The 13,227-nt window shown below is 45.1% G+C and overlaps 1 protein-coding gene and 1 long non-coding RNA gene across 8 annotated transcripts in view; both read right to left on the bottom strand.

Moving 5' to 3' along the window:
* The window catches only part of PDZD2 (PDZ domain containing 2), a 416,943-nt gene that overhangs the window by 134,555 nt on the left and 269,161 nt on the right, over window positions 1-13,227 (bottom strand). The gene's annotated exons all lie outside the window — the stretch shown is intronic.
* On the bottom strand, window positions 6,480-11,824 carry LOC146395481 (uncharacterized). The gene is made up of 3 exons (XR_014831108.1): window positions 11,058-11,824; window positions 9,797-10,522; window positions 6,480-9,267 (listed from the first exon to the last, which is right to left on the bottom strand). It is a non-coding gene; the product is annotated as an uncharacterized LOC146395481 (long non-coding RNA).

Raw genomic sequence — 13,227 nt, 5'->3', positions numbered from 1 at the left:
CTGAACAGGTCTCATAATTTACAAAGGTTCATGTAGATGGACTTTCTAAGTTTTGCAACCTTCTTTTCCAAGTGAAAGGTGCTCCTTAGAGGCTGAATTTGTTGTATATTTTCCCTATTGTTCATCCATCTGCATGATCCTCTGAGGCTCTTCTTAGTTTGGAGGATTTCAATTACAAGGAAGCCCAATGCATAGAACTCTGGCCCAGCAAAAGAGATACACTAAGACCTCATAGATGCAGACAAAACAACACAAAATCTGTGTACTCATGTGTCTGTTGACCAGTTCTAACTGCGACATCTAGAAATATTGTGTCCCCTGGTTTTTAGTTACGGTCAGACAAGGAAAACGCAAGGCATTTTTCTATTTCTCTACTGGGGCTTTTAAAATAATTGCAAGTGAAGCATTAAAGAAACCATAAATTATTGGATGCACAAGCATAAATACTGATATGAAAACACTAAAGCTTGCTTTTAGTAGTGTGTTTACATTAGAAGTGCCAAAACTAATATGAATTATAATAGACAAGGGAGACAAGTACCAACATTAAGTTTAACTATATGCTGTGCATCGAGTTAACTGCACACACACACCACCTTGATCCATCTTTTAGAGATGAGAAAACTGAGGCTTAGAGAGATTAACTTGCCCAAGGTCACAGAACTGGTAGAGGTGGAGCTGGGATTCAAATTTCCATCTGATTGCAAACAAAAACCCAGGTAATGACCTTGGGATTTACTCTGCGCCCTATCCTAAGGTTGTTCATTATGATCAGGTTTGGATAAAGAAAAAGGGCTGCAGCTTCTAACAGCCAAAGGGGCCTCTGCCCACATTAGTATCATAAGGGATTCCACCTCAGTGGTATGTTAACACCCCAAATATGCCCCTGACCCCTAAGGAAAGAGCCTTGGGGAGAACAAGAGGTCTTTTCAGATGGGCGCATAAGGCAGGTTAGTATTTGGGAGGGGTGAGGCAGTTTCTCACAGTGGGTGGTAGAGGCCCGCTGCTGCATGCCATCTCTGAGCTCTGAGCTTGAGACAGGCTCCAAGAATTCTGGAGAGGTCGAGGCAATACTTGCTCAGATTACCCAGAATCAGAGGATCAGAAGACCAACGTGGGCCCCCAGTCCAGCCACGTCAGACACAATGGGAAACCCAAGCTATGCCCCTCCGAGGCTGGCCACTCCCCTCATGCACTCTGGAACCCAGTCACCTCCCCCCCCTCCCCCCGAAACCCCCTCTCCAGACCACGCCTTCTCAGGTGGTGCTGTGCTCTGGACTCCTCCCTCTCTACCATAGACCACCCCTCCCGACGGCAGGAAGTCTGTGCACACCTTCTGGCTGTAAACAAGAAATGTCTAAATACCGTGTTCATTGTTCCTATGGATTCTCGTGGAAGATAACATGTTGTCAGGTGCTGATGGGGCCACAGAAATCAGAGTAAGGGATCCCTGGGCTGAAGTGCCACCAAGAGGTCCCTTCGAGGAGGAACTTGCTCTCGAGCTGGAGAGGAGTGTTAGCGCATGACCTCCAGCTGTGAGCCTCATCAAGGCCATGCTCTCCTGGGGCGGTTCCTGGCCAGCGGTGAGCAAGATGGGAGTCTACGCCTGATCATTTTCGCCTGGTGCAGACTCTTCTAAAGCGTAAGCTTCGCTCCAGAGCTCCCTGTTGTGCTGACCGATTTTGTCAGGTCAGCAGCTTGGGGCCAGCTCCCTCTGCCTAGACCTGCTCCCTCCCTTTTCCTGCCAGGGACGTTATCTTAGCAGATGGTCTACACTCTTAGCCCTAATGCAGCATCTGCTTCCTGGAGAAACCAATGTGAGGCAGGGCGGTATAATAAGAATAACAAAGTATTTCCCCAGGAGGAGATGAGGCAGCCAGCAGAGCCTTCTTGGGATGTCAAGTTGGATGAATGGCATTCAAAAGATTTCCTCTAAATTTGTTGGCTGGTAGCAGGAAAACCAACAGCAAAGAGCTCCTTTGGGAGTGGGGCTGTCTTTAATAACTAAACGGCGTCACCAGAATTCACCCCAATATCAACTATTTGGAGCAAGATCACATGCACTATTTGGAGCATGGCTGCTTGGGCCCTTGGGCAGGACACTTCGCCTCAGTCTCATCTAGTTCTGAGGTTCTTGGGAGGATTCAGTGGGATGATGGACTAAGCCAGCTGGTTTCCCGCCTGGCACAAAATACACGCCGATAAATGTCAGTTCCTGATGTTTTCAGAAATTTGCTAGGTGATCACAGGTCAACTAGTTAAACTTGGCAGTGGATATGGTCTTGGAGGAAACCCCTGGAAGGTGAGCTCACAGAAGGGAGTAGTCGAAGCTGCTTCTGTGGTCGGAACAGAGCAAAGAGAACCAGGGACAACTTGGGGTGAAAAGGAGTCCTTGGAAAAATCAAGTTCCCAGGGACGGGCAGAGAGTCAGAAATGGATTCCAAAACTGAAGATGTGAAAAAGAAGGCAAACATGCTTTAGATGCCAGGCTTCTTTAGCTCCCAAGACAGAGAGGCACTTTTAGGGTTTCATAGACCTAAGTCGTCTCACTGAGAAGTCGTGTGTGAGCATGTCTGGCTGTGGGGAATCAGGCTGTACAGACAGATGATCACAGAGGATGGCCAACTGCAGGCCACATTCTCTGCCAGAAAGGAGAGAGATGTCTTTCAAAACAGACCAATGGAGGCCTCTTATTTTGCTTCCATGTCCATCTGGCCTGGGTCAGGCTCCCAACTCCCAGAGCAACTGCAAGCTTTCTGGCCTGACCTGAACTCTAAGGAAATTTCCAGAGGTCCTGGAATGGCCCCCAAACTCAGGGTGGAGTCTGGGAGGCTGCCCATCCCAACCAAGCTGTGAAATGGGCTGACCCCTGAATATTGTGTAAACTATGCAGGCTGCTCACAGTGACACAAGCAACTGCCATGAAGAAATCAGATTGTGTGTATGTGTGTGAGAGAGAGAGAGAGAGAGAGACAGACAGACAGACAGATAGACAGACAGAAACAGACAGAGACATAGCATCTCTCCCACGACCCACTCCCTACCACCTGCCTTTTCCTTCATCTACCACAGATATCTGGACCACAACCCTCCCTTCTGGTTCAGACGCCTCCTTTAAAAGGGCTGCCTTCACGTTTTGGAGGTGGGAATTTCAAAAGCCTGGTTGTTTGAACATTAAATGTTCCAACATATGACAATGCCACGAGACAGTTAACATTGTGTTGGTGTTTTTAAATGTCAAGAGAGGGTCTCTCTGCAGACCCATGATTTCAGCCCTAGGGGCAAACACTCCCAGCATGAATAGCTAGCTCTGCTCCCGACAAGGTGTAAGCAGGTGTGGGTTTTTGAGTCACATGCACATTTTAGAATAGCAGGAACTCACTTCGTTACCAAGTGTTCTCAACAGGAAAGAGCCAGCAGACGGCACACACTAGACTTGGAACCTTCCTACTTAGAGCAAACAGAAAATATCCCAAACTAAAATCAGAGCCATGGGCTTGCTTGGAAAAATAAACACCGCCCCCCCCCCCCCCCAGTTATTTCTTGAATTGCACACCAGGAAGTGTGTTCTGGAAGAATCTGGATGAGGGGAGAAACAAAAGTATTGACCAGAGAGGACCTTCTCAAATCTCTGCGGGGGAAAAAAAAAAAAACCAACCAAACACATGAGGGTTTTCCACTGTGGCACTGTTGTCTTTAGACTCCCAAATATTTCTCATAGATAAGGGGCATCTTAAGTGCTCCATGCTGGGGAGCTAACTGCACCCATTTTTCACACAGACGGGCGCTTAATGAGGATGGCAGCTGTCCCAGGTCAGGGGTGGAGGCATCCAATTCACCACGTACTTAAAGGACTCCATGGGCTCTGGGAAAGAACCAGAGAACAGAGCAACATTCCATAACTAGGGGGATTTTTATTGCTACTGTTAACACTTCACATCCGGAATCCTCCTCCAAGATTTCCTTTTTTTTTTTTTTTTTTTGGCAACACCCATGGCATGAGGAAGTTCCTGGGCCAGGGATTGAACCCATGGCACAGCAGCAACCCAAGCCACTGCCGTGACAACACCAGATCCTTAACCTGCCAAACCACAAGGAAACCCCAAAGATTTCCTCCTAAAGAGACTTACTGCAGTCTTATAAAATTAGCTCTTAGGGCCTGAGAGCATTAAGATGAGATTTATCTAATTAGCCTCCCTCCCTGTCCAACTTCCTCTGAGGGCTGACATATTAGCACCTCCTGTTCTCGGAGGGGCCCCCCTCCTGGCACTTTGGCTTTGAGCAAAAGGAGAGGTTCCAGGTATGACTTAAGGACAAGTGAACTTTGACAAAGCAGATTTATGGGAAATTTCGATATTGCTGGTTTTTAACGGGAAAACAGCATTCTCAAAATTATCAAGGCACAAAGCTTATGAAATCCAGTTTCATTTATCTTCCAAAAATATAAATAAACATATCACCCAGTCCAAAGGGGCCTCACATGGGCTCTTTCGAACGGCTGGAGAGCCAGATTGAAGAACCTCCAAAGAAGAAAATGTTTTTTTTAAAGTTCAGATGCCTCCATTCTCACTCTTCCTGGGGCAGAGGTAATGGACAGAGGAAAAAAAGAAAAAAGCAACCAAGAGGAAGAAAAAAAAAAGGGAGTTTTCAGATTTCATTCTTTTCTTAAATCCCGATACGATTGATGCACGGAGCTATATTTTTAAATGCCCTGCCTCAGATTTCCAGATGGTGCAAAGAATCTCTCAGACAGCACCCAATCCAGCTCCATGGACAAATGTGGGGACTGAAGAGAGAAAACACACAGCTACTCCCCTGACCCCACCCCCGGGGGGTAGTTCCGGCGAGGCGTTCAATAGCAGACCCAGAAGGGAGGCAGCCTTGTGCCAAGGAACAGATTTCCTCTGAAAACGGAGGAGATGAAAGAAAGAGGAAAAGCTTCAAAAATTAAGTGCAGGCATGGTGCTGACAAAGCAGTAAATAAATAAGGCAATTGATCCCTGCCCTCAGAGCTCTCACAGTCAACCTGCGATTAATTTAAAAAATGAAGGTATCAGTTGTATGGCCAACAAGCACATGAAAAAATGCTCAACATCACTAATTATCAGAGACATGCAAATCAAAACTACAATAAGGTACCACCTCACACCTGTCGGAATGGCCGTCATGCGTTAAGTCTACAAACAACAAATGCTGGGGAAGGTGTGGAGGAAAGGGAACCGTCCTGTGCTGTTGATGGGAATGTAAATTGGAACAACCACTAGGGAGAACAGTATGGATGTTCCTCAGAAAACTAAATATAGAACTACCATATGATCTAGCAATCCCATCCTGGGCATCTATCCAGGCAAAACTTTAATTGAAAAGATACATGCACCCATATGTTCACAGCAGCACTAGTCACAATAGCCAAGACATGGAAACAGCTTAAATGTCCATCGACAGATGAATGGATTAAGATGTGGTACATATACACCATGGAATACTACTCAGCCATAAAAGAGAACAAAATAATGCCATTTGTGGCAACATGGATGGAACTAGAGACTCTCATACTGAGTGAAGTAAGTCAGAAAGAGAAAGACAAGTACCATATGATATCACTTACATCGGGAATCTAATATATGGCACAAATGAACCTTTCCACAGAAAAGAAACAAAATCATGGACATGGAGAACAGACTTGTGGTTTCCAGGGGGGAGGGGGAGAGAGTGGGATGGACTGGGAGTTTGGGGCGAGTAGATGCAAACTATTGCATTTGGAGTGGATAAGCAATGAGATCCTGCTGTATCACACAGAGAACTATATCTACTCACGTGTGATGGAACATGATGGAGGATAATGTGAAAAAAAGAATATATGTATATATACGTATGTGTATATATATATATAAATAACTGGGCCACTTTGCTGTACAGCAGAAATTGACAGAACATTGTAAATCAACTATGATAAAAAATAGAAATGGGTAAAAAACAAAATAGTAAGATATAAAATAAATGCAAAGTAAAATTTACTCACTGTGAAAGTAAATGTTTATAAATAATATTAATAGAACAGTGAAAATATATCCATGTATATCTTATAAATTTAGAGATAATATTAACTATGTGAAGAATGTCCCTTCAAAAGTGCAGGTTACTTCAGAAGCGTCTAAAGGAGACTGGGCTGCTTGGAGGGTGGATGTGGGTGGACAGGTTCATTTTCTTCAGGAAAACCAAGGGCCTGAGGTCCAGCACAAGTTAGCTAGGCTGAGAGGAGGCTGAAGCATGGGGTCTGGGTGGATGGGAGAGGCACGAGGGTCCAGGCAGAGAGCTTAAGACCATATTTAAGGTCCTGGGCCAGGAATTTGACCATGAACTCTAATTCCACCTCCAACTGGAGATGCAGTAGTAGAAAGTCTCTGGGTTCAATATTGTGCCCCCCAAATTCATGTCCATCTAGAACCACAGAGTGTGACCTTATTTGGAAATGGATGTTTTTTGTTTTTTTGGGTTTTTTTTGTAGATGGAATTACTTAAGTTTTCAGATGAGACCACACGGGACTAGGATGAACTGGAAATCCAGCATCCTTAGAAGAGATGGAAAGAACATGGAGAGACCCAGAGAAGACGGCAATGAGGATGGAGGAGACACGGAGTGAGGCACCTACAAGCCAGAGATGTTGGGGGTTACCTACAACTGGCAGCCGGAGAAGGGCTGCAGCGTGCCTTCTCCCTCAGAGGCCCCAGAAAGAACCAACCGTGCTGACAGCTTGATTCCAAACTGCTAGCCTCCCCAAGTGTGTGAAAATAAGTTCCTGCTGCTTTAAGCCTTTGAGTTGGTGGTGCTTTGTTACTGTGGTCCTAGGAAACCAACACAGCCTCCTCCCCTCTTTTGAGCTTTGCCAGGAAGGACACTTTGACCCTTGGACTTGTTTCCTCGGAAGATGCAATCTTGTAAAACCTTTACGATCTGCTTAAAATAATTTCTATCATGGTTGGCACGGTCACGATAAAAGAAATTTTCACGCATTGAGGTATGGGGAAGTCGTTCTGGCTCACACGAGTGGACTTGAATCTTATGCTAACAGCCTGTTTGTGGCCTCTTAAACATACATGGTACATCTGCCTTAATTATTAAAGAAAAGGGTGCATTGACCAGATGTAAAGAATGTCCATGTTAAAAATAAAGATTAGGTAGCTCCCTCCTGAGACACCAAAGCTGGACTTCCTTCAATGATAAGACTCCCATCCCGGGTGCTAAGGCCATACTGACTCCCTGTGTATGTGCTGATCTGTTTGTTTTTTGTTTTGTTTTGTTTTTTTAAACCTTGAAGGAATGTATCCCTGACTCGTTGCATGTTCTTTGTTCTGACAAGATATAAAACTGTGCCAAAACCCACACTGCTCTGGAGCATTTCCTCAGAGTTGTTGGAGAGGCTGTCTTCCAGGTTAGAGTCCTCAGTTTGACGTCAGTAAAACTCATTTCTATTCCCATTATAGTTTGGTTGTGTATTATTTGCATCAACAGTTATATAGCAAAGTGATTTTAAATAAATATATTAGATATGCTATTAAAGTACTTAGAAACAATCTTCAAAAATATCAAGATGGGAATTTCCTCGTGGTCTAGGCATTAAGGATTGGACATTGTTGTGACTCAGGTTCAACCCCTGGCCCAGGAACATTGCATGCCCCAGGTGCAGCCCCCCGCCCCAAAAAAAATCAAGATAAATTTCCCTATTTCACAAGTGATGCATGTCGCTTCATTTGCTTCAGATTAATCCATAAGAACACAAATGATTTACTGACTCAAACTGAAATAATATACATCATTTTAAAGTATTTAAAATATATATTTTAAAGTACAGAGAAAAATTACCTAGTGATATCTATGGCATCAAGAATAGAAAAAAAAAAAAAACTTGCCATTTTCATTCTTGGATGTTTAGAATTTCTGCGGTTGAATTGTGTGAAATGTCCTGGTTTGGATTTTCAAATCATGATGTTTGATATCTAGATGGCAACATGAGAGATTTCCAGCTGCAATTTGCCATCACTTCTCAAACAATACACTGTAGGGGGGCGGGGGACAGTCTTTATCCCAATAAACAGCAGCTACACTGGACAGAACAAGTGGCAGCTCTTCCGGATGAGTTTGGATCAGATGAATGTAACTTCGAGATCCAATGGCGATCATCTTGAGGAGAATCATCACCATGAGGTCCTTGTTAATTTGAATCACCAGTGTCACCTATCCTTCCTGTCATTCATGACTCGTTAACGGCACAGCAAGCAGAGATAGTACCAAGCAGGGAAAATGATTTAGGACTATTCAATGGGCAGTACCACTCTGATGACCAGAGTGGGTCATCTGTGAGATGAACTGGGTATCTGAGTGGTAAGAACACCAACTATTTTCCTGTTCAGTACCCATCTTGAGATCTTTGAAACCATTTTATCTATCCATCCATCCATCCATCCATCCATCCATCCATCCATCCATCCATCCAACGATCCATCTATCTATGCCGTGCCCATGGCATGTGGAAATTCCCGGGCTAGGGACTGAACACAGCAATGGCCATGCCAAATCCTTAACTGCTTGGCCACCACAGAACTCCTCAAAACCATTTCAGAGGGAGAAATGTTTAAACAATTATTTTGTTTTCTGATTCTCAGCAATGCATTTCACCACCTTGAAGAAAATGCACTTGAGGACCACCTCTGCCAACGGGCAGTAACTTCCCTGTCACAGTGTTGTGGTGTCTGGCCTCGTGTCTGAGAGGGGGAGCTTGGGGCACAGTGAGCTTCAGAGAGCTTGAACCACGGGTTGGGGATGTGCCCCTGGGCCAGAGCCGTGAGGTCTTCACTTTGTTATCATTTCAGCCTCTCACCTCACTGGACACCATTCAGAAGGTGTTTGGGATAAAGATGCCAATGTGTCTTGTCGGTATCCCACACAGGTTTCTAAAGGAACCTCAACTTTAGAACCGACTCCGTTTCCTCTCTGTCCTTCCCCCTTCAGCATCTGGCCGGTTATGGAGCACACGTTTTAACTTGCCAGCAGCTCGTCTATGTTTCTGCAGCGCAGGAGGGGCCGCCATCTTGTCAGCCAAGCATGGGCAGACACGTGACAGAACGGAATTATGAAGACTTCAGTCATTTGCATTGCTCAGACCTCACCCAAAAGTTCTTGTGAAGGGAGGAGTCCTTGTTTCTTTTTTTTCTTTTTCTTTTTTGCTATTTCTTGGGCCACTCCTGCGGCATATGGAGGTTCCCAGGCTAGGGGTCTCATTGGAGCTGTAGCCGCCGGCCTACACCAGAGCCATAGCAACTCGGGATCCAAGCCGCGTCTGCAACCTACACCACAGCTCACGGCAACGCCGGATCCTTAACCCACTGAGTGGGACCAGGGATCAAACCCGCAACCTCAAGGTTCCTAGTAGGATTCATTAACTGCCACGACGGGAACTCTGAGGAGTCCTTGTTTCTAACTGCTTTAAGACCCACTGATGTTTCTCTTGGGTGTCTTCTTCTAACGAGGCTATTTTCCCATCCTTAAACAATAAGGTCTGGGTTGGTTACTCAAAGCTTTATATTTTATGGAGTTCCCGTTGTGGCGCAGTGGTTAACGAATCCGACTAGGAACCATGAGGTTGCGGGTTCGGTCCCTGCCCTTGCTCAGTGGGTTAAGGATCCGGCGTTGCTGTGAGCTGGGGTGTAGGTCGCAGACGTGGCTCGGATCCCGCGTTGCTCTGGCTATGGCGTGGGCCAGTGGCTACAGCTCCGATTTGACCCCTAGCCTGGGCACCTCCATATGCTGTGGGAGCAGCAGCCCTAGAAAAGACAAAAAGACAAAAAAAAAAAAAAAAGCTTTATATTTTAGGGGAGAGTGGAGAGGAGGTTCAAGAGAATAGTGCTGGGCAAAGCGCAGCAGTGGAAAGACAAAAGACCACTCAGAACTTGGGGTGCACATTAGGCAGGAACATTTAGGGTCTTCACCTTGCTTTGGTATGAGTCTTTAATCCTAGGAGAGTCATGATTAGTACTAGTGTTGTCATCACTATGGACCATCCCAAGTCTGGGAGATGGGTAAGGCAGATGAGGTTGTCACTAGTTGACACCACTTAGGGATAGAGATGATGGAACTTCATAGAACCCTTCTGGACTCCTGGCCCAGAGCCCCTTCCTCCCCTCTGTGCAGGGAGACGAGAGGTGGTGACACTGCTGTTTTAGGAGTAGCTGGACTCTGGCCAGAAGATCTTCCAGAATTCTCCCTGAGCCACAGAAAGGGTGTGAAGTTCACAGGACAGTGGGCTGGGTGAGGCCCAGCAGCCTATTGGGCAGAATGGGGGTTGCAGAGCCTGGCAGACCTAGGTTCTGTCACTTACCAATTGCGTGACCTTAAAGCAAATTATGTTTTTGTTTTTGCCTCAGCTTCCTCACCTGAAATGGGCTGCTATGAAAATTAAATGATATATGAATGTAAAGCTTGAGGCATACAGGGAGTTCCCATTGTGGTGCAGTGGAAACGAATCTGACTAGTATGCGTGAGGATGTGGGTTTGATCTCTGGCCTTGCTCAGTGGGTCAGGGACCCAGCATTGCCATGAGCTTGGTATAGGTCACAGACTCGGCTTGGATCCCACGTTGCTGTGGCTGTGGTGTGGGCTGGTACCAATAGCTCCGATTTGACCCCTAGCCTGGGAACTTCCATATGCCAAAGGTGCGGCCCTAAAAAGAAGAAGAAAAGCTTGAGGTGTACATTCATGATACTTGGAAAATGTTCAAAATGACCACATCCAGCCTACTGGGCTACCTATAGAGAGATGTCAACCAACTACACATAAAAATCCCCACTGGTATACATGCACCCCTATGTTCACAGCAACACTATTCACAATGCCCAAGACATGGAAACAATCTAAATGTCCATTGACAGAGGAAAGGATTAAGATGTGGCACATATATACAATGGAATACTACTCAGCCATTTGTAGCAACATGGATAGACTTAGAGATTATAATATTAAGTCAGAAAGAGAAAGACAAGTATCATACTATATCACTTACATGTGGAATCCCAAATATGATACAAATGAACCTACTGACAAAAGAGAAACAGATTCACAGACATAAGAGAACAGACTTGTGGTTGCCAGGGAGAAAAGGCAGTTGGGGGAGGGGTAGATTGGGAAATTTTTGGGGTTAGCGGATGCAAACTGTTATATATAGGATGGATAAACAATAAGGTCTTACTGTATAGCACAGGGAACCATATTCAATAGCCTATGATAAATCGTAATAGAAAAGAATATGAAAAAGAATATATACATATGTGTAACTGAGTTGCTTTGCTGTACAGCAGAAATTAACACAATGTTGAAAATCACCTATACTTCAATTTCAAAGAAAAAGACGTTGGAACTAAAAAAAATAAAAAAATCCCCATTGGCAACAGGCATGAAAACCCCCATGGTGAAGATGAAAGTGCCGGGCAGCTGGCTACCAGCCCCAGGGCCCTGGCCCGTGTGCTCAGGGAAAGTCAATTTCATGGCAGCCCCAGGAGAGGCCATCTACCTCCCAAGTAAGGCAACTTCCTAACCTGGCATTCTAGAGCATTTCACGTGAATCATCACCATCTCTGAGCCCAGACCCAGCAAGAAAGCGGCCTGCTTCAAAGGAGTAAGAGGACAGAAAAGTTTCCAGAAACCTCTGTCTACCACTGCTGGGCTCCTTCCTGTACCTCTTCCTGGCCCCTGGAGAGGCAGGTCCTCTCCGGAAGTTCCACAGGACACAGATCCTGGCCATCCTCCAGTGTCTGGCCCTGGGCTGATCCCACTCAACTTGGCACTTGAAGAGAAAAACTTTTCCAAACACTCTCTAGTGGTTTTTACTTGTATGTCTTGTCAATCGCAAGTGGGCCCATGGCTGTTTTTACAGCCTCTTGTCCCTGCTTCCCCCACATCTTCCCCAGAGCAGCATGTTCCTAGGCACCTTGTAAGCCAAACATCACAGTGCATTTTTTTTTTTTTTTTGTCTTTTTTGCCATTTCTTGGGCCACTCCCGTGGCATATGGAGCTTCCCAGGATAGGGGTCGAATTGGAGCTGTAGCTGCCGGCCTACACCACAGCCACAGCAACGCGGGATCCAAGCCGTGTCTGCGACCTACACCACAGCTCACGGCAACGCCAGATCCTTAACCCACTGAGCAAGGCCAGGGATCAAACCCACAACCTCATGGTTCCTAGTTGGATTCGTTAGCGACTGCACCACGCCGGGAACTCCTACAGTGCATTTAACAAGAGAACTGACTCCTTTATCCTCGGCATTGAGAAGTAATGAAGAGTAAAAATGTATTCAGAGTGTCAACAACAGGCAATAATTTTCAATACATAAGAGAATTTTTTTTTTCTGCACCCACAGCATGCAGAAGTTCCTGGGCCAGTGACTAAACCAACACTACAGCAGTAAACCAAGCCACAGCAGTGACAATGCTAGATCCTCAACCCACTGAGCCACTGGGGAACTCCAAAACATAAGAGAATTTTACAAAAATATATACAGACATGGAGCTACATTTTAAAATTATGAATCATTGTGAGGAAAGGGGCTTAGAAATAGTAATAGCTGCTATAATTTATATGCATATTTGCTGTGATCCACACATTGTAGTAAACACATTGAGAAAATTATACAATGACTGAATACATTCTTGTGTAAAAAAAAAAAAACTCATATGCTAAAGTATATTGAGTAAAACATGAAAATCACTCCTTCATATCACCCCCCCAAACCATTCAAGGAACTTGACTTTCAAGCTTTATCTTAGGTGTCTTCTCATCTATAAGTTCATTATATCTTCTCCTTTATAACTTTCTGACCTATAGTCTTACTTAGGAGGCTTCTAGATAATAATCTCCTACTTCTCTTCTGATATTTTCACAGATTTCATTCTTATATTTAGTTCTTTAGCTCATCTGGAATTTATTTATTCAAAGGCAGGACCAAACTTCACATTTATAGGAAGGCTAAGGATCTGGCACTGCCGTGAACTATGGTGTAGGTCGAAGACGTGGCTCAGATCCTGCATCGCTGTGGCTGTGGTGTAGGCCAGCAGCTGTAGCTCTGATCAGACATCTAGCCTAGGAACCTCCATATGCTGAGGGTGCAGCCCTAAAAAGCAAAAAAAAAAAAAAAAAATCTAGCTAATTCTTTCAGTACAATCCACTAAACAGAATGT

The sequence above is a fragment of the Sus scrofa genome, chromosome 16, assembly GCF_054392235.1.
Source record: "Sus scrofa isolate SSC_HxYL_T2T_F1_AM1 chromosome 16, Sscrofa_HxYL_maternal_Yorkshire_Landrace_v2.0, whole genome shotgun sequence".
Classification (NCBI taxonomy): Eukaryota; Metazoa; Chordata; class Mammalia; order Artiodactyla; family Suidae; genus Sus; species Sus scrofa.
This window is presented reverse-complemented; position numbering and strand designations above follow the sequence as displayed.